The following is a 23,086-nucleotide window of genomic DNA, read 5'->3' on the forward strand; positions in this document are numbered from 1 at the left end:
TATGCATTAAGTTTTGCATACTGTGATTTTTTAATTGACTTTATTTCCCGTCAACTGTGATCACCCCTCCCCAATGCTACCCTCAATTAAGAAAAGAAAGTAAAAACAAAATGCATTTAATTACACAAAATAAAATATTTTATTGTAAAATTAAGAGAATAACATTTGAAGTTTTTAACTGGCTGCTACAGAAGCAATAGTAGTTCTGCAATGATGACCCTAAAAAATGAGAAGATGAAAATATTAAAATATATTTCAGTTAAAATGTATTATCTTAAAATGTTGACAGTAACTCTCCAACCAGCAGCTTCTGGCTGCTATCATATAATTATGTACATGTTTTACCAGCTGTTTGACATAGTGTACCTCTTAAAAACTGAAAGTTTACTTAGTTATGATGCCATCAAAACAAGGAAACAAACAAAAGAACTTCCTTGTGACTGTATAATGAATCTGTTCTTTTTTAAAATGCTGTCAAATTTCTAAATATTGGGAGTGATTAGATTTATTCAATAACAACAACAAAAATAACAACAACAATAATAATAACCATTTATGTTCTTGATCTTCGTCTGAAGCAAGACGTGAAGAGACTTAAAAATCTTCTCCACCTAGATGGGCGTCTGTCCTTGGAAGCTGAAATATATGACGCAATATTACCTAACTAATATGCAATAATATATAACCTTCAGTATGTAGTCATTGCACCATATTATTTAATACATGCAACTGTACTGAAAATCTTTAACAATTATTAAAAAAAAATAAATTAGACAATTAAAACAGTACTTGTAAAAAGGCCATACACATCAATACGCAGTTGTGTGTGTGTGTGTGTGTGTGCGCGCATGCTTGCAAGTTGCATGCACAATCACATTCCATCAGTGTAATAAATAAATCCTAATTCTATTGACCCTGATATCTTACCTCTCTCCTTCACATCCTCTGTCAGGGTTGTTGTGTCATTGATATTAACTGAAGAAAGACGGGAAAACAAATTAAACATCCCATACATGTGCACAACAAGGATTTGATACATTACTTAACATATTCAAAGACACATTCAAAGATTTAGATCACTAAACAGTGAATTTAAACTGTTTGTGCATAAGAATCTCCACCCTAAAGTCCATCTGTGTGTGTTTACATTTTTTAAGTGTCTTAAATGAATTCCTGTTAAATTACCCTTACTGTCTTACCTTTTTCTTTGATGCCCTCAGCATCTGACACACTCTTTGTCTTTGATATCAGCTGAAGAAAAAATGATATCAAATAAAATTTTAACATTCTATATCTGTGCATGTTCAAATAGGATTCAGCATTACAATTTGTTAAGAACATTCTAAGATTTAATTGTCTTTAAAAATTATCTTCTTAAGTATGCTAAAGACCAGACTTTGTTTGAGCAACATGATTGTGGTGTGTATAAATGCTGTATGTGTGTGTGTTGTGTGTGTGTGTGTGTGTGTGTGTGTGTGTGTGTGTGTCATAAGTATATTAAAAGTCAAATTATTTTACTGAGATTCCTGTCTTACCTATCTCCTCAATACTAAGGGTCTTAACAATTGTAACATTTTTCTTGGCTTTTGTATCATCTGAAAATACAGAACAGAATTGAATTGAAATTTAAAGACAGCATTACGTGTGTTCAATATTTACACAGCAAAATCACTAATTTTTAAGAAGATAAAATATCTTCTTAAGTCTCTCAAAGGCCAGACTTTGCTTGTGCAACATGTGTACAAGTAGTGTGTGTGTGTGTGTGTGTGTGTGCGTGCGCAATTGGACATGCACAATCACATTCCATCAGTGTAATAAATAAATCCCTTTTCTGTTAACCCTGCTGTCTTACCTCTCTCCTTCACGTCCTCTATCACGGTTGCTGTGTCTTTGATATTGACTGAAGAAAGACAGGAAAACAAATTAAACATCCCATACATGTGCACAACAAGGATACAGTACATTATTTAACATAGTCAAGGACACATTCAAACATTTTGATAAATGATCAGTGAATGTAACTCAGGATTTGTGCGTGAAATTCTCCACCCTAAATTCCACTTGTGTGTGTTAATGAATTCCTTTTAAATTGCCCTTACTGTCTTACCTTTTTCTTTGATGCCTTCAGCATCTGCGTTTTTGGTATCGACAGAAGAAAATATGACATTAAACATAAAAACTTAATATTCCATATCTGTGCATATTCAAATACAATTCAGTATTACAATTTGTTGAAGACACATTAAAAGACTAAAAAAGACTAAAAAAATTAATATATTATCATATTATGCTTAAGACCAGAGTTTGCTTGAGCAACATGCTTACAGTGTGTTTGTTAGTGTATGTGTGTGTGGACATTAAAATTTATAATTATTCTACCAGCTGAGATTTCAGCCTTACCTAGCTTCTCAATACTTAGGGTCTTATTAATTGCTACATTGTTCTCTTCTTTGGTATCACCTGAAAGAACAGAATTGAATTTTAAGGAATGTGGTTCAATTTAAAAAATGTTAAAATTTTAAAAAATCAATTCAATTCTGTTCTTTTAATTTTCAATTGTGTTCAATACACTGCAACAGCATTAATTTTTCTGAAGACTGTAAGACTGTCAAAGGTCAGACATACTGTGCAACATACTGTTCATGTACATGTCTGTGTATGTGCATGTGCCAATGTATGTGTGTGTGTGCACATGTGTATGTTTCATGTGTGTATTAAAGTCATAATTATTTTACTGAGATTCCAATCTTATCTATCTCTTTAGTTTTAGGATTCTTTACAATTCTTACTGTTGGTATCAGCTGAAACATGAGAATTGAATTGAAATCTAAGGAAACACAATACATGTATTTGTTCTTTCTAAACTTAACACATCAAATACATCATGGCATTGAGTAGAATACAGTAGAGCTGGTAATTATGTATGTTGGAGACAAAAGGGGGTGTGTTAGTCTGTTAATCTGATTGTATTCAGCAAGAGTTTCCATGGAGTTAGTGCATATTAGCTAGGTCTTCAAATTCATTGTGAACAGGCCCTGAGGGTCTAGACTTGCACCCTGAGAGTCAGTGTTGTAGCCATAAATAATTTTATTTCATGATTTCTTGCTAGTAGAATAAAAAATGCACCAAGTTGATTGCTATATCTGCTGAATTATTGCCTTGAATAGAGCAATACAATTATATTATGCAATTCACTTACCACCGGTGTGGACTTCAGGCTCGTACATGTAGTTCAACTCTGGAATAAGATGTCACATTTATTTGTCATTCACAAATTATGATATAGTTTAAAATATAGTCTAAAATGTATTTGACAGAATTAAAGGACCATTTCATCATTTCTATTCACAGGTTATATTTTATAGGATTATAAGATCAAGTAATCTGTTTTACCAAGCATTTTACATGACAAAATTAAAACTTTAATTCACTTTTTATTTCCATTGGTTATATCAAATAGAATTAAAAGATCAAGCACCTTTTATTTCCATGTCCAGTTCTCCCCAAGTACAGGTCACTTCCATGCTGTCCTTGGTGGTCACCTGGAGGCACCTGTTCCTAAAGGGTTCAGGCTCCCATGTCCAGCCAGACCCAGGGTGGTAAGGCTGATTGAATGATGAATGAATAAATAAATATTTGATGATATCGTAATGTCTACAATGAAATACAAAATGTTAAAAAATATACGCAATAACTGATAAATCAAATACACTAGAGAAATGAATGAAGGCATAAATAAATACTTCAGCATTTCATACTTTTAATTTACTTTTTCAATTAAAAAAAAAATCATTTTCACCTTAGATAATTACTTTTGTAAAAAAAAAAAAAAAAAGGATGATACTTACATTTTGTGGCTTAATGAATTTCCATTCCATTTTAGAGCCCTTGGGCAGGAGAAACTCTGCCCTTAGAGACGGGACACCCATGCTGGTCGTCCTTGGCATATTAATGCCGCGCTGGGTGTCCAAGCCTCCAAGGGCAGTTCCCCTGCCCACCACTTTTGCTTTTAACAGGTTTTCTCTCAAAATTAGTCTGACATTGGCCTTGGCTGTTCAAAATAAAAAGTAAAATAGAAAGAAATCCTATCAATATATCTTTTTGATATTTTCACTACAAACATTCAAATTGACCACTTATTTAAAGTAAATAAAGAATGGGAAATCTTACTTTCATATTACAAAGAAATTAATTAGTTGTTTTAGGCCCACTGTAATGAATTGCCAGCCCATTTATCGAAACACATACAGTCACCCACACACACACACACACACACACACAACTTACGAGCACACTGTTCTTTTTTGTTTATTTCAATCTCCATATCAGCTGTCATCTGCAATTTTAAAATATATTAAAATATTAAAATGCATTTATTAATATATTAAAATATATTAATAAATGAAATCTTAGTTAAACAAGATACAAATCATAGATTTCTGTATCTTCATTTGATAGTTTTTGTAAAAAAAAAACATTTGCACCATTACAAGAATGATTATCAAAACGTTGTGTGACAAGAAATTTGAAAGAATTTCATTAAGAATGTTAATAATCATTTAAAAATCATGAACAACCCTGTAAAAAGGCGCTATGTGGGCTTACTTTATACTTGATACAGGGTTTCAGTTTGGAATAAAAAATAAAACTTACCAGTGACTGTGTAGACATTGTCTATTTGCTTTGTTTACAAAACAATAAAAAATTATTGTATAAAGAAATTTCATTGGACGGCTCCTGTATTGTTTCCATAACTTTCAACCAATCAGATTGACGCTTCGTTGAAGCTCATGACTTTCAGTCTATTTTTGCTAAATACACAATATATAACACAATGCCTGAACCCTGGTAATTTCTGTTGCAGTGCCAGAACCCTCTCCCTCCTTCCACGAGTTTCTTAGACAGCAGGCGATGAACCTGTTCCAGATCCTGGCTGCAGTCCATTACAAATCCAAAGTCTCACCTCTTGCACAGCGCCATCTATACTAAACAATGTTTATATGGCGGATCAGGCAAAGGGTGATGCCGAAAAGCCGAATTTTCATCAAATGTTCTGTACACTAAGTGTCATCTTCCACCAGGACACTTTTCTAAGATGGTTCCGTTATAGATTCTTTCGACAAACTTAATCCGTGAGTTCAGGATGAGACATCTGAAGTGAAGGACACATATGGTATCGACTGTGTCAGTTGTTCACTGTTCACATCACGATGCAATGTGCTTGTGAAGATTTTACAATATGTGCTACAGAATGTTGACGAGCAGATAAAAAGTGCTTTTGGAGAACTGACAAGATTGCACACCGTCATCTACTTCAAGTTCTTACCATTCCCTTTTCATCTGTAGTTTTGCATTGGCTTATGAAGGTAAGATAATTAAGTGGAGAACTGATGTTGTATCTGATTTATAAGTAGACCTTTTTCCTCCTCAGTCTTGACTTACAACACCGCGTTATTTTTGTAAGTTTTTTATATTTATATTCTTCACAGTTAATATGCTGTACACATGTAGAAAACTTACTAAATTACTCTAATATTCTGGATCTTAAAGAAAAAGCCTCAGATCACTGACATTTTTTTGTCTTTTCCAGTCCATCATCTGACTCCCCCTACACTGTACTACACTGAACTAGGAGGCACAGGACTATACTGCCACAATGGAACACAACGACTCCGGACTACTACACTGTACTAGGAGGCACAGGACTATACTGCCACAATGGAACACAATGACTCCAGACTACTACACTGTACTTGGAGGCACAGGACTATACTGCCACAATGGAACACAATGACTCCAGACTACTACACTGTACTTGGAGGCACAGGACTATACTGCCACAATGGAACACAATGACTCCAGACTACTACACTGTACTAGGAGGCACAGGACTATACTGTCACAATGGAATACAATGACTCCAGACTACTACACTACACTGTACATACTAGGAGGCACAGGACTATACTGTCACAATGGAATACAATGACTCCAGACTACTACACTGTACTTGGAGGCACAGGACTATACTGCCACAATTGAACACAATGACTCCAGACTTCTACACTGTACTTGGAGGCAGAGGACTATACTGCCACAATAGAACACATTGACTCCAGACTTCTACACTGTACTAGGAGACACAGGACTATACTGCCACAATGGAACACAATGACTCCAGACTACTACACTGTAGTACAAGAAGGCACAGAACTATACTGTCACAATGGAATACAAAGACTCCAGACTACTACACTCTACTAGGAGGCACAGGACTATACTGCCACAATGGAACACAATGACTCCAGACTACTACACTGTACTAGGAGGCACAGGACTATACTGCCACAATGGAACACAATGACTCCAGAATACTACACTGTACTAGGAGGCACAGGACAATACTGCCACAATGTAATTAATAGTTATTGTCAAATTTATTAAAGTTTAACTATTTTAAGCCATGGTATTTGCTTATCACAGATTTTATCCCAAAAAACACTTTTCATTAGACACAGTTAACTGATCAGCTGAACAAAGATTTTTATTGTCGTTAAGCATCATTTCAGAAACATTGGAGTTGATTTCACAAAATTATTAATGTTTAACTATTTTAAGGCCTGCGATTTGCTATTCGATGTAGTTTTTAGTTTTCCCAAATATGTTGTCCTTAAAAACACTATTCATTAGATACAGTCAACTGATCAGCTTATCACAGATTTTTATTGTTATTGTTATTAATGTTTAACTATTTTAAGTCATTGAATTTGCCAGTCTTTTCAATGTAATTTTCAGTTCTTTCAGTTATATTGTTCTTTTTCCAGAGTACCCTTACCATGAAAAATCAGGCAGTGAAAGACAGCACCAAGAGCAGCACTATGTCTTATCCATGTGTACAATACATGATATTTGGCAAGATTTAGGACATTGTCAACTATTGGGATAACAACCCCTTCCAGAAACCCATTGTAAGGAGTAATCTGCATCTGGCATTGGTAGTAAGGAGAAGTCTTGTATGGGTACGTATATATTGTTTTCCAGATGACAGTTACAGGTAATTTGCAACCTCCTACAAAAACAACCTCATATCATCAACAACCTCAATCACATTTGCTGTTTTCTTTCAGAATAAATAACATATTGCAATATCAAAATATTTGTTTTGGTTAATTCCCACTTTTGTGATGATCAATTTCCCATAAACTTGACACTTAAAAAAAAAACACAGACAACTGATCAGCTTATCACAGATTTTTCTTGTTGTTCAGCATCATTTGTACAAATTTCAGAAATATTGGACAAGATTTGACAAAATTATTAACGATTAACTTTTTAAAGTCCTGCGATTTCCCAGTCTTTTCAATGTAATTTTTAGTTTTCCCATATATATTGTTCCAAAAAATACTTTTTATTAGACACAGACAACTGATCAGCTTATCCCAGATTTTTATTGTTGTTAAGCATCATTTGTACAAATTTCAGAAATATTGGACAAAATTTGACAAAATTATTAATGTTTAACTATTTTAAGTCCTGCAATTTCCCAGTCTGTTCAATGTAATTTTTAGTTTTCCAAAATATATTGTCCTAAAAAACATTTTTCATTAGATACAGACAACTGATCAGCTTATCACAAATTTTTATAGTTCTTTAACATCATTTGTACAAATTTCAGAATTATTGAACAAGATTTGTCAAAATTATTAACGTTTAACTATTTTAAGTCCTGCAATTTCCCAGTCTGTTAAATGTAATTTTTAGTTTTCCAAAATATATTGTCCCAAAAAACATTTTTCATTAGATACAGACAACTGATCAGCTTATCACAAATTTTTATAGTGTTTTAACATCATTTGTACAAATTTCAGAATTAGTGAACAAGATTTGTCAAAATTATTAACGTTTAACTATTTTAAGTCACTAAATTTGCCATTCTTTTCAATGTAATTTTCAGTTCTTTCAGTTATATTGTTCTTGTTCCAGAATACCCTTACCATGAAAAATCAGGCAGTGAAAGACAGCACCAAGAGCAGCACTATATCTTATCCATGTGTACAATACATGATATTTGGAAAGATTTAGGACATTGTCAACTATTGGGATTACAACAACCCCTTCCAGAAACCCATTGTAAGGAGTAATCTGCATCTGGCATTGGTAGTAAGGAGAAGTCTTCTATGGGTATATATTGTTTTCCAGATGACAGTTAAAGGTAATTTGCAACCTCCTACAAAAACAATCTCAAATCATCAACAACCTCAATCACATTTGCTGTTTTCTTTCAGAATAAATAATATATTGCAATATCGAAATATTTGTTTTGGTTAATTCCCACTTTTGTGATGATCAATTTCCCATAAACTTGACACTTAAAAAAAAAAAACACAGACAACTGATCAGCTTATCACAAATTTTTCTTGTTGTTAAGCATCATTTGTACAAATTTCAGAAATATTGGACAAAATTTGACAAAATTAAAAGTTTAACTATTTTAAGTCCTGCAATTTCCCAGTCTATTCAATGTAATTTTTAGTTTCCCAAAATATATTGTCCTAAAAAACACTTTTCATTAGATACAGACAACTGATCAGCTTATCACAAATTTTTATAGTTCTTCAGCATCATTTGTACAAATTTCAGAAATATTGAACAAGATTTGACAAAATTATTAACGTTTAACTATTTTAAGTCACTAAATTTGCCATTCTTTTCAATGTAATTTTCAGTTCTTTCAGTTATATTGTTCTTGTTCCAGAGTACCCTTACAGTGAAAAAGCAGGCAGTGAAAGACAGCACCAAGAGCAGCACTATGTCTTATCCATGTGTACAATACATGATATTTGGCAAGATTTAGGACATTGTCAAATATTGTGATAACAACAACCCCTTCCAGAAATTCATTGTAAGGAGTAATCTGCATCTGGCATTGGAAGGAAGGAGAAGTCTTGTATGGGTATATATTGTTTTCTAGATGACAGTGATAGGTAATTTGCAACCTCCTACACAAACAACCTCAAATCATCAACAACCTCAATCATATTTGTTGTTTGCTTTCAGAGTAAATAATACATTGCAATATTGAAATATTTGTTTTGGTTAGTTCTCACTCTTGTGATGATCAATTTCCCATAAACTTAACACTTAAAAAAAAACACAGACAACTGATCAGCTTATCACAGATTTTTATTGTTGTTAAGCATCATTTGTACAAATTTCAGAAATATTGGACAAGATTTGACAAAATTATTAACGTTTAACTATTTTAAGTCCTGCAATTTCCCTGTCTTTTCAATGTAATATTTAGTTTTCCCAAATACATTGTCCAAAAAAACACTCTTCATTTTACACAGTCAACTGATCAGCTTTTCACAGATTTTTATTGTTGTTAAGTATCATTTGTACCAATTTCAGAAATATTGGACCAGATTTGACAAAATTATTAATGTTTAACTATTTCAAGTCACTGAACTTGCCATTCTTTTCAATGTAATATTCAGTTCTTTCAGTTATATTATTCTTGTTCCAGAGTACCCTTACCATGAAAAAGCAAGCAGTGAAAGACAGCACCAAGAGCAGCACTATGTCTTATCCATGTGTACAATACATGATATTTGGCAAGATTTAGGACATTGTCAAATATTGTGATAACAACAACCCCTTCCAGAAATTCATTGTAAGGAGTAATCTGCATCTGGCATTGGAAGGAAGGAAAAGTCTTGTATGGGTATTTATTGTTTTCCAGATGACAGTGATAGGTAATTTGCAACCTCTTACACAAACAACCTCAAATCATCAACAACCTCAATCACATTTGCTATTTGCTTTCAGAGTAAATAATACATTGCAATATTGAAATATTTGTTTTGGTAAATTCTCACTCTTCTGATGATCAATTTCCCATAAACTTAACACTAAAAAAAGACACAGACAACTGATCAGCTTATCACAGATTTTTATTGTTGTTTAGCATCAGTTGTACAAATTTCAGAAATATTGGACTGGATTTGACAAAATTATTAACGTTTAACTATTTTAAGTCCTGCGATTTCCCAGCCTTTTCAATGTAATTTTTAGTTTCCCAAATATATTGTCCTTAAAGACACTTTTCATTAGACACAGTCAACTGATCAAATTATCACAGATTTTTATTTTTGTTAAGCCTTACTTTTACAAATTTCAGAAATATTGGACAAATTTTGACAAAATTATTAATGTTTAACTATTTTAAGGCCTGGGATTTGCCAGTCTTTTCAATATTATTTTCAGTTTTCCCAAATATATTGTCCCAAAAAACACTTTTCATTAGACACAGTGAACTGATCAGCTTATCACAGATTTTTATTGTTGTTAAGCATCATTTGTACAAATTTCAGAGACTGTGGACAAGATTTGACAAAGTAATTAACGTTTAACTATTTTAAGGCCTGGGATTTGCCAGTCTTTTCAGTGTAATTTTTAGTTTTCCGAAATAAATTGTCCCAAAAAACACTTTTCATTAGACACAGTCAACTGATCAGCTTATCACAGACTTTTATTGTTGTTAAGCATCATTTGTGCAGATTTCAAAAACATTGGTTTAAATATTTTTAAATTATTAATGTTTAATTATTTTAAGTCATGGAATTTTGCAGTGTGAACTTTCAGTGTAATATTCAGTTTTCTCAAATATATCATCCGTAGACAAGACTTTTCATTAGTCACAGTCAACTGATCAGCTTTTCACAGATTTTTATTGCTGTTAAGCATCATTTGTACAAATTTCAAAAATATTGGACTAGATTTGACAAAATTATTAATGTTTAACTATTTTAAGTCCTGCAATTTTCCTGTCTTTTCAATGTACTATTTAGCTTTCCCAAATATATTGTCCCAAAAAACACTCTTCATTATACACAGTCAACTGATCAGCTTATCACAGATTTTTTTTTTTGTTGTTGTTGTTAAGCATCATTTGTACAAATTTCAGAAACAGTGGACAAGATTTGACAAAATAATTAACGTTTAACTATTTTAAGGCCTGGGATTCGCCAGTCTTTTCAGTGTAATTTTTAGTTTTCCGAAATATATTGTCCACAAAAACACTTTTCATTAGACACAGTCTAATCTGATCAGCTTATCACAGACTTTTATTGTTGTTAAGCATCATTTGTACAGATTTCAAAAACATTGGATTAAATCTTTTTAAATTATTAATGTTTAACTATTTTAAGTCATGGAATTTTGCAGTGTGAATTTTCAGTTTAATATTCAGTTTTCTCAAATATATCATCCGTAGACAAGACTTTTTATTAGTCACAGTCAACTGATCAGCTTTTCACAGATTTTTATTGTTGTTAAGCATCATTTGTACAAATTTCAGAAACAGTGGACAAGATTTGACAAAATTATTAACGTTTAACTATTTTAAGGCCTGGGATTTGCCAGTCTTTTCAATATTATTTTCAGTTTTCCCAAATATATTGTCCCAAAAAAACACTTTTCATTAGACACAGTCAACTGATCAGCTTGTCACAGATTTTTATTGTTGTTAATCATCATTTGTACCAATTTCAGAAATATTGGACCAGATTTGACAAAATTATTAATGTTTAACTATTTTAAGTCACTGAACTTGCCATTCTTTTCAATGTAATATTCAGTTCTTTCAGTTATATTATTCTTGTTCCAGAGTACCCTTACCATGAAAAAGCAGGCAGTGAAAGAGCAGCACTATGTCTTATCCATGTGTACAATACATGATATTTGGCAAGATTTAGGACATTGTCAAATATTGTGATAACAACAACCCCTTCCAGAAACCCATTGTAAGGAGTAATCTGCATCTGGCATTGGTAGTAAGGAGAAGTCTTGTATGGGTATATATTGTTTTCCAGATGACAGTTATAGGTAATTTGCAACCTCTTACACAAACAACTTCAAATCATCACATTTGCTGTTTTCTTTCAGAGTAAATAATTACAATATTGAAATATGTTTTGGTTAATTCTCACTCTTCTCATTATCAATTTCCATTAAACCTGACACTTAAAAAAGACACAGTGAAGCGATAAGGCTTTGATTTCTATACTTGTTTAGGTTGTTTTATTTCCAAATTGATGAAAATTTCCAATGTAATTGACAAAATTATTTATGTTTAACTATATTTATTAGGAGAATTTAGTATATTTTCTATTTTTATTATTACTTTTCACAACTGAATTGTCTGAAAAAATGCCTTTCATTACACAGACAACGGATCTGCTTATCTCAGATTTTTATTGTTGTTAAGCATTATTTGTACAAATTTCAGAAACATTGGACTAGATTTGTCAGAATTATTAATGTTTAACTATTTAAAGTCATGGAATTTGCCAGGTTTTTCAATGTAATTTTCAGTTTTCTTAAATATATTGTTCGAAAAAATACTTTTCATTAGACACAGTCAACTGATCAGTTTCTCTCAGATTATATAAACCAATCTCATAAAATCAAGTGCAAATTGCATTTGATGCTGTATTCAAATAGCATTCAGTAAGATATTTTTTATTTCTGTTGCAGATATCAGTCAATGTGAAGAGACTCCCAGGGTGTGGGTGTGGGTATCAATGAACACTTCTTCATCACTTCAGTGATTGCACCAAATGTATCTGGAGGTCAGTGCTCACTACAACATGAAAAAACGTAAACTTATGTTTCCATCTGATATATGTTTCAAGATAGCTGGAATTTCTTTTGACTTGCTTTGACTTGCACTTGCTGTCACAAATTAAAATCGAGGCAAAAGCTAAGTACAATAAGAGCCGTAAATGGTGCCATATTTTGTTTTGAATTATTAGTTTTCCTGTGCGGCGCATGCATGAGTGTTCAAAACAGGAAGTTATACCTGGAATTTTTCAGCATGGGATTCAGATTTGCTTTGCGTGTGTGAACAAGCAAGCAAATCTGATTTTTTACCAAAAATTTGAATTTGAAATATCCAGATTTTTCAGATGGCAGGTTGATTGATGGTCTTCTTTACTTTATCAGATACTCTGATTCTAGGCATATATAAGCAGTTTGAATCTAAGTAGTTTGAATTCATAATTTATTCTTCTTCTAATTATTAATCTTTGGACAAGGTTATTTTCAATAATGATTTTTTCCTCTCATTTTGTTGTTTACCATAATAAAGATAAATGGGATTATGACCCGATTGCTTAAAAAAAAGAAAAGAACTTAAAATTTTCGTAAAAAAGATAATGATAATTATAATAAATTTTTAATGGGGCGATAAAAAGTCAGTGACTGATACTCATGTTTGATATTAGCAGTTGATTGAAATTACTAATTTGAAATATGTATGACATTCTAAACATTTTATTCCAGATATATATTAACTTGACAGACTGGGGTCATTGCTTGTGTGGTAATGGACGGCATCAACCTGTTATCTGTGATAACAGAGAAACTGGGCTGGCCTAATGCCTTGACCATTGATTATGTCACCAGGAAGATGTGGTGAGCTGATGCACATCTGGATTATATTGAGTTAATCTCAGGAAAATGTGATGGAATACATAAATCATAAATTTTACGATAGGAAAAAAGTGGTTAACTAATATTTGTTTATATATACTTATATCTTTCCTTTTTTTTTTGATAAAATGTATTATATTTATTACATCTTCAGTTGACAAATGTAATCAAATTTGGTATATGGTACTGTCACAGGTTATTACCTGCACCACAGCCAAGCATTCTGGAAGTTGTTAATTTGATCTCCTTCTAACGGAGACATAAACAGTTCACTGCAGATTCTGTAGTTTTTCTTGTTCCATTTAATATATATAAAATGACATGAAATCTAATACATGCATACATTACATTTCAAGTATGCCAACCTTGATGACAGCAACAGACAGTTGGTCATATCAGGAGTCAGAACATCTAAAAAATACAACTCTTACAAAGGCCATTGAGCGTAATGTGTCTCCAACTGCTGATTGTAGGCCATACAATGTTGAAGTCCGGAGACAATTAGGTCAGTTCTTATAAATTGTAAAGTTTGTGAGTGAACTAAATGTTCATTTTTAGTGGCTTTATGTGATACTATTGATTTGTGTTTTGTAGAATATTGTAAAACTGTAGGACCCGGTTTCATCAAGGCTGGATAGCGCTGTCCTATGGATAAAAATGGTCGCTATCCTCTGGATAGCGTTATCCACAGAATAGTGTGTTTCATCAGCAGTGGATAGCATTATTCAGGGAATAAATCAGAGGATAAATTTTATTTCTTTACTCGAAATAGGTGGGATAAATCTGCTATCATGCTGTTAAATCATCCAAAATGGCGAACCTGCTGGGTTTGGCAGTAAATCTTTTGAGATTTCACAGACGTAGAATGATTAGAGAGAAAACTGTATACTGGTTGATATAAACATTGTAAAAGTCATGATAGATGCTAACAACAGAAGTGATCTATACCATATATTTGGGAAATAAATTACCCACAATACTCCTGTGTTCTGGTGTCATCTGTCGTCTGCTTTTCTATCTTGCAGGATGGAACCTGCTTTAACAAGCAAGAGGCAGAGATAGGCAAACTGGACGCAAGCAGAAACATCACTTTTAATAGAATTATGCGAGAAACATGCAGTTATTACAAACAAACACACTTCCACCTTGGACAACAAGACCAAGGTGAGAGTGTGGAAGGCCATGGCAAATAAAATATCATCAGTTGCCATATCAACCATAAGTTCAGCAGAGTGCCCTGATAACTGGAGGCACCTTGTTTCGTCTGTTAAGAAGTCTCACTGCGAATTTAAGAAGGCCAGACACCTAACTGGAGGGGGTCCACCACCCCAGGGACTAAGTCCAACCAAAACCAGAATAGTGAACATATATGCTGGAACTCCAGCGTTTGACAGTTTGGTAGGAGGGATGGAGACTAGTGGTAAGATTCATTTTCTTTTACTAAAAAAAATATTAACTAAGTAACAGAAAATATTGTGAAGTATCGTACATATACATAATATTTTCCATCTTGTATTTTCAATGGCCATTGAGCATAATATGTCTCCAACTGCTGATTGCTGTTATTGCTGAATATGCCAAATTTGTCATTTTCTTTATCATATTTGTACATGACAAAATAAAGACAGTCATTATTTATGTTTAGATTGACTCTGGAGAATGAGGAGGTGCTCACTCTTTGTCTGTATATTTTCCTAGTGAACAGGCCAAGGTGGTCAGAACACAGAATGACTTTAATGCCATCGCCAGATTCCCAAGAGTGCTGGAGTGCCATCTGGTGTGGATGGCACTATGATTGCCATTAAATCTCCTACGGCCAACGTTGAAAACTCCTTTGTCTGTCGTAAAGGCTTTCATGACATCAATGTGCAGGCAATTTGCAATACCCAGCTTATGTAAATACATGTTTTTGTTTTATCATTTATTTCTTTCAGTATAAGGTATATATATATATATATATATATATATATATATATATATATATATATATATCTGTCATGATATCGTCAAGATGTAAACACACCTAATTGAGTCACGTATACCAATCACAACTACTGCAATTGTTGTTGGTTGCTGTGAATAAAAAAAAAAGATTTTGCAGTTCTGTAAAAAAAGTCTTCAACATTGAAAGAAGAAATCATTCAAATGCAATTCATAATTTTATTAGAACTAGAAATATTTTGTTAGAAATAATATCTCTAGTACGTCCTCCAACTGGGGGGACAAGGAAATTTTATTCTCATTCAGAGATAATTGTTTGATTTTTGAAAAACATTTTTCATTTTGAAAATACAGAAAATTATGACTTTAGTATGTAACTATGCTATTGTTAAATATTAATTCATTTTAATTGTGTTTTATTTATTTATCTATTTATTTAATTTTTTTTTTTTTTCAGATTTACTGATGTAGTCTGCAGGTGGCCAGGCAGTACCCACGACAGTTTTATTTTCAACAACAGTGGTATTGGCCAACATTTTGAGAGTATGAACACAGAGGATATTCCAGGATTCCTCCTGGAGGGATTCTGGCTTTCCTCTGTACCCATATCTGATGACACCAAAAACAAACCCTCTGACAGAGCCAGACATAAAATACAACAGAGGATATTCCAGGATTCCTTCTGGGGGGATTCTGGCTATCTTCTGCACCCTTATCTGATGACACCAAAAACAAACCCTCTGACAGAGCCAGACTTAACATACAACAGGGCTTACATCTCAACTAGAAACACCATGTGTGTGTTTTCTCTTTTGAGACATGATACAGTTACTACTTTTCTTACTACTTCCTCTTTCTTGAGAAATGATACACAATCCATTGATTTGATTCATTTAGTAGGATTATTTAGCTTTTACCCAGTAATAATTAATAACAATCTTCCATTAATTTTGTTACTATTAAAACAACATTTTTGTTCTAAAATATAGCATGACAGCTGTACTAGGTCAGATTATTTAGGGAGCTTTTACATAATAGATTCAATTTAATTGTCTATTGTATTTTTTAGCTGAGGAGACAGTAAAACCCACACCAAGTCAGACATGTCCTTGCAAGAATTTTGATGGCAAACGTAAGCCAGATCCAGAAACTGGTGGGCTCGTGTGTTTGTGCTTGAATAGTAAGTATCTGGGTTAGAAAAACAATGACAAAATATTGTAAATGTTGTTGTAATTGAGATGAAAATGTGATTTGTGTCAATAATCACAAAGCACAGCAAACACATGAAGACTTTAATAGGAAGAGGAAATATAGTTGTTGCCAAGCTGGTGATTTTACAAATCAAAAATACATTTGTGGAGTTTGTGGAGATGAAGAAAACCAGGGTTTGTTGTTGTATACTGGCTGTTTATCTTGTGAAATCTATACAAGTTTATGAATTTATATAATTAAAGAAAAATGCAGCATGACTTGCCTACATCTGAAATGGTGGGGTGATGTTCTTGTTTTTGTTTTATTTAAAGTCAATAATTTTTGTCACTGTATTTGAATAAATTTGACTAAATTTCAGACTGCTATGGAGAATACTGTGAAAAGGAGCCTTCAGCATTCACTGGAGCTGATACAAGTTCATGTAAGTTGATAGTAGATCACATAATCTTTTTTAACATCCTTTTTGAGGTCAAATGAAAAAGACTGTATTTGCTTAAAAATTTATTTTGTTGATTATCATATTTCATAGTAAGTTTCTTTTAACATTTTGCATCTAAGTAAATTCATCTTATGTCAGTCTTGGTTATTCTTGTTAAATTGCTGTATGGTATTTTTATCATTGTAAATAAGTTCCTGTTACTTCTTCCATGAATTATTTCCCTTCCTGATTTGAAACATTTCCAGTAAATATGTTATTTCAGAAACAGCTGCCATTGTGGTCCCAATTATACTTGTGGTCATCCTATTAGAGGTCATTATTGATGTTCTTATTTTTGTGAAGAAAAAGGTAAGATTTCTCTCTCTCACATGCGCACACGCACGCATTTGCAAGGAATTTTAAGAAAATTTGTTAAGCCATCTTAGACGATATCAAATGCATCTTAGAAAATAAAATAAGGTATTCAGTATCAAACTGGTTTATCTTAAAGGCACATAAGGTATAATCATTGCAGCAATTTTTTTAAAGATTCATTTGACATTTATTAGAAGTCCAAAGCTTAATCTTTTGGTAATGATAACATACAATTCCCTTGCATATTGAAATAGTTCTTGCTATGATTCATCCTATTAGAGGTCATTATTGATGTTCTTATTTTTGTGAAGAAAACTTTGAAGTGTTCAGTATTTTCCATGTATAGTAGAAAAGCATATCTATAGCTTGGTCTTTTTTTTTTTTTTTAATTGCCTGTGAAAACATTTAGCATTAATGCTTCATTAACTGGAAATTTTCTTTTTATACATTGGTCTAAAGTGCTCATCTTCTCTCTCATAGGATGCAATGGAACCAGAGTACAACAAAATTGAGAATTTTGAAAATTACAACAAACAGACCAATTTCTCCTACCCAATGTATGACAGAATAACAGGATTAGAACCTGCTAAACCCCCTAAAAAGGACATGACCAGCCCCACTTACTCCAATGGGGTAGAAGACAACCAGTCATCAGAGATCACTGTCCATATACCACATAATGAACTCTGTCCTTCAGTAACAGAAACTGATTACGACACTGATGTTTGAGTCACTAATGCAGATTTATGAGACCAAAGATTTTTTAACATAAAGTTCTTGATGATCATTCCACAGATGAGGCAAAGCTCAGAGGAAATATATCTGGCACAAAGCAGAATAGATGTTGGTAGTTATAGTGAAACTTTATTATGAAGTGATATATCAAACCCATACAAAATATTTGTTCTTGTGACACAACTCAGTCAATGTAACAGTGGAGTTGATGTGAAGATTCCAGATGAAAATACAAAATAGCACTTTGCGGTTTGTTTTAATACATTATCCCAAGACATACATCTGTGTTGGTTTCCTTGGTGTACTCAACATTCCAAGAACTTTTGTCTCGATTCAGAAAAAGGGCAGAAGATAAATATTTATTTTACAGTGTACAAAACATGTTGATGCTTTTTCCTTCTGGCTTTAAACTGTATGTCATGTGACATTTATATAGACGTCTTCAGATAGAAATTTTATCAATATTTAATAAATATTAAAGCTTTAAGAAGGCTGGAAGAAAATTTGTCCCACACCATTGCAACATTTACTAAAATATGATTTTTATGTACAGACACCAGGCTGATTCATATGTACAGGTTAAATTTGAAAATTTTCTTAATAGGTTTAGCTTTGATGAAGTAATGCTGTTTTTTTTTTTTTTTTTTTTTTTTTTGTATAAAAGTGATTTTTCCTCAGATTCAATTCTTAGACATGTTAAAAGTCTCATTATTGAACTCACAACTTACTTGAACGTGTTATTTTGATGTTTTCTGCATCTTAACAATTTTGTTGATTGTATAAAAGTAATGGTAAATCTGTTGTGTATTGTGAAATAAATAGTGAAAGTGGAAATAAAATTAAATCAGTGCAGTTTGTCAAATTCAATCTCTTCACTGTGTGCAGAATCTCAGAATGGAGAAAATCAGATATTTAAAATTGTTCTATTGCTGTATTTTTTAAAATTTGTTTGACAAGAGGACTGCAGTAGACACTGTGATGCCATACCTGAGATTTTGTTACTTCTGTTAGTGTTAGTGCATTATTATTTATATATGAAGATATAATAATTTTGATTTTTAGATACTAGTGGAAGAGTATTTTTTGTTTTTGAGTGCATGCATGCCAGTAATATGTATGTTCTTCATTATTTCAATGCAATTAAGGAAGTTTTTTTGGGAAAAAATCTTCAATTGCTGCTCTTTTTCTCTTATCTCTTTCCTTTCACTTATATTTTTCAAAAAACTAAATAATATTTGTAAAAAATGGAATAATATAATAAGCAGATTTTCCATTAAAAAATATACAAATTTATAAATTCCCATTACCACCTGCAGAAAGGTCTGTATAATTAATTAGTATTTTTTTATGATAACAGATAACTGTGCATGCTTTTCCTTTGAATTTCTGCTATGTGTCTGCTTCAATCAGTCAACTTCAAATGATATTAAAAACTTTTACACATTATCCTTATTTCATTTTTTTATCTTTTTGGTTTGGGGAGCCTTTTTAACATTTTTTTTTCAATACCTTTAAATGACCCCAAATTGTCAGTTGCTACACGTCTTCCCGTTAACCAAATAATCAAACTACATCAGAATGTCTGCAACATTTTTTTCATTATTTGTCATGTTTTTTTTCTATTATTCTTTACTAATTTTATCATTTTTTATCTAAAAAATTCACCAGCTCTACCTTAAAATTTCCACTATTACTTTACTTACTATCATTTATTTTTGACACAAGTACAACATTGTGTTTGGTCATTTTTGCACATTTTTATTTATTTCCAAACTTTTTCCTTTCGTTTTTGATCTTTTCGTTACCTCATGCCGATTACATAGGTCAAGGTTTCCCAATTATGGGCAATTGGGTGAATCGTTATTTCTATTTTTCTTGGAAGGAATTTCAGACGTAACCGTGCCCCCTGTTTTTACGTTTTTCCCTACTCATCATTACTCATCATTATTGAATGCCTTTATCTGTGAAACATACTGCGTTGGGGGTGGGGGTAATTGTTTTTTATTTATTTATTTTTTTTTGGGGGGGGGGCATGTATTAACACAAAGACATGGAGGCACTTATGTATATTTAACATTTCATATCACAAGATATCACAACTGTTGTGGAAAAAATTCAGCTAAATTTTCATGTTTTTGTCATCATGATTTCAGCAAATCCAAATCATCTTCCAGGGATGGGGGGGGGGGGGGCATGATTGCACCTCTTATATAACAAAGACTGAAGTTAAAATCGAGGCTTCTGTACAGAAGGTGATCAACTGTATGTTATTATGTAATCCAGGTGAGCATTTTGGTGAGAGGCGTTCAGCAAGGACCGAGGTCAGTAAAAGATGGCGAAGAAAGCATTGTGTCTCATTGCTACAATTTCCACGAAATGGTCGGAAATCTGGGACTGAAATTGGCATCGATCTGTTGTAAGTACTGTATAGATGATGGAAGATAACATTGGTTATGTGACGTTAATGATATTAACCAAAAAATGGTGCAATTTGCAAATAAGGCATCATGTCGACATTTTGTCTTGACGTCAACAATATTTTTCATGAAAAGTCCAAATTCAACTTGACGTTTAAATAGCTAATTATCGGTTCTTATTTTCAGATGGAATGCATTTGCCAGAAAACGGGTGGTGAGAGATTTGCTCCAGCAGTGAACGCGTCTTACGTCTCAAACAAAGTATGGACATCTTGGCAGGTAACTTCATTCTCAGGTCCTACCCCGGTAATTTGTTTTTTTTAAATTTCAAAATCCACCTCAGCAAATCCCTACCCGCCAATGTGCACATGTCGTGACTACGTTGTTCTTCTTTCTAAAATCTCATAAATTTTGTTTTTACTACCCTCCTGTCATATATTTATTTCTAAAATTTCACTTTATACGTAATCCGAGGGTCACTATCTTTTTAGTAGCACCACTGACGTGTGATTCTAAAGACACAGAATGTTGTCACGTTACAGTGTGTACACGGTGTAAAAGAATAGAAATTATATTGTTTGAAAGTGCATAATAACATAAAACGTGTCAGCTCAGTATATATACAGTATATTCCTCTAATTTAAAAGTTGAAAAGTGGTTTGTTGAATATTACTATAAGAATCGAAATCGGTTGCCGTAAGATTAAAACTTGCTTTATTTAATCAACCCTTAGTCATTGATTTGTAAAGGTGGTTTTTGTTTAATTTCAGTGACTCAGCCGTGCACGAGAAGATTGAATACGTTCTCCATCAATGACGTCAGGCTCGTGTTCCACAGCGGCTGCATCCATGTCAAGATTACATGTCAGAGTTCGTCTGCTAGTAAATTTGCAGGGTTGAAACTTAGTATAAAGTGTAATGTTTGCTTTGTGTTGTGAATCGACTGTAGTTATTTTCAAACTGTCACAAAGTAGTGTTCAAGAAGAGTACTTTGATACACGTACATGTAGTAGTGGTTTATTTCCGTGTAGGTGTGGCAACATAAACAACAAGCACATGTAGGATGGCCGGTTTTCTTTTGGATGGTAACATATTTGTGAGGACAAATCTGCAATTTGGCACTTCTCCGTGAACAATTATTTATTTAAAATTGAATTCTAGTGATAGTGTTATAGTGTGTGTTCAGTTAAAGAAACAAAAAAGAACGAGATGTGCATCCACCAAAAATTAATAAATCGCTGTAGTTTAAATAATTATGCTTCAGAAATTGCAGCATTATCAAACTGGCAGAATGTGTCATTAGTATTGCAGAACTGTCCACACGCACTGAAACGATCTTTCTTAAGTTTGAATGTGCGATTGTGACGCATATAAAATGAGCTTCGTATTTCGTGTGTTTGATGTCACAGGCCATATTGTCCGTGATGGGAGGGGGTCAAAAGTCACCCTAGTTTTTAGAAACGAAACCAAGGATTGAAATTTTCCCGAAATTAATATGCATTTGTTATTGCAGTAGTGTTAGGTCACAAAGGAAAATCGTTGTGTTACAGAAAATGTTTTATTTTGGAATATCATCTTCATTAAAGGGTCTACGTAGGATTGACATTCATCAGAAACTTTTATACACTGAATTTGACAAAGTCAAATGAATAATTTTAGCTGCCGTTTTTTTTTTTTTTAAAAATGAGCACTCCATGAAGGTTTTAAGATTACCAATTTCTGTCAATACACCCAACAAAGAATGCAGTACAATTTTTAAAAAGCCAAATTTACAGAAAAAATTTAAAAACTAAATAGGCATTTTTCGTAAATTTTGGCTAGCAGTTTTCAGCCAATTCTTTAAAAATCCATCGAATTATCGTACAAAATTACTTTTGAATTGTATTTTGCTTCTTTAAACAAAATATGAATAATTGTCATATTCTCAGTATAAAAACTTTATCCAAAAGTGTATAGATCGGCGCTCTGTTAAAGGTTGGCCTTGTGCCTTGTATTTTCTTAGTTGACTTTTTGGTCGCAATCAAAGAGTGATTGAAAAATAATTTCTTATGGGTTGTCAGTCCTGCATGTCCTGTTGAGTTATAGTGCTGAGTGTCACTTGATCACTGAACACCGGAGACCAGTCTTAAGTTTATTAGTGTTGTCATAGTAAATGTATATTTTAAGTGAACTAATATTTGCGTAATCTTCTCCGTTTTCTTTGAAAATTATTCTCTAAAATGGCTATGGTTGGAATAAGCTTATAAGTTGGTCATGTCATCATGACGTTTCTGATTCGCAAGCAGTACAAAATTCAGTTTTCGCTCAAAGTTGCACAATGAAATACATATTTTAGGATTTCATATGAAGAAAAGTTTGTGTTGGACATGAACAATATTTATCGATGAACAAAACTATCAGGAATTTTACAAAATTTGATTATTTTGACTACCTATTTTTGTTTTGTGAACATCAGCAAGACGACATAGTGCTTGCATGTTGGTACATGCGTCGGG

General features: G+C 32.7%; 2 long non-coding RNA genes across 2 annotated transcripts in view; one reads left to right on the forward strand and one right to left on the reverse strand.

The window, feature by feature from the left end:
- The window catches only part of LOC147761812 (uncharacterized), a 271,082-nt gene continuing 247,996 nt past the window's right edge, over window positions 1-23,086 (reverse strand). The window contains exons 5-6 of the long non-coding RNA XR_015334672.1: window positions 551-636; window positions 1-219 (exon numbers count right to left, since the gene is read on the reverse strand). This is a non-coding gene — a long non-coding RNA (uncharacterized LOC147761812). The remainder of the gene's footprint in view (window positions 220-550; window positions 637-23,086) is intronic.
- On the forward strand, window positions 20,433-22,266 carry LOC106155536 (uncharacterized). The gene is made up of 3 exons (XR_001237618.3): window positions 20,433-20,591; window positions 20,779-20,871; window positions 21,363-22,266. It is a non-coding gene; the product is annotated as an uncharacterized LOC106155536 (long non-coding RNA).

This window comes from Lingula anatina, chromosome 5, assembly GCF_051362555.1.
Source record: "Lingula anatina isolate TDL-2025a chromosome 5, LinAna3.0, whole genome shotgun sequence".
Classification (NCBI taxonomy): Eukaryota; Metazoa; Brachiopoda; class Lingulata; order Lingulida; family Lingulidae; genus Lingula; species Lingula anatina.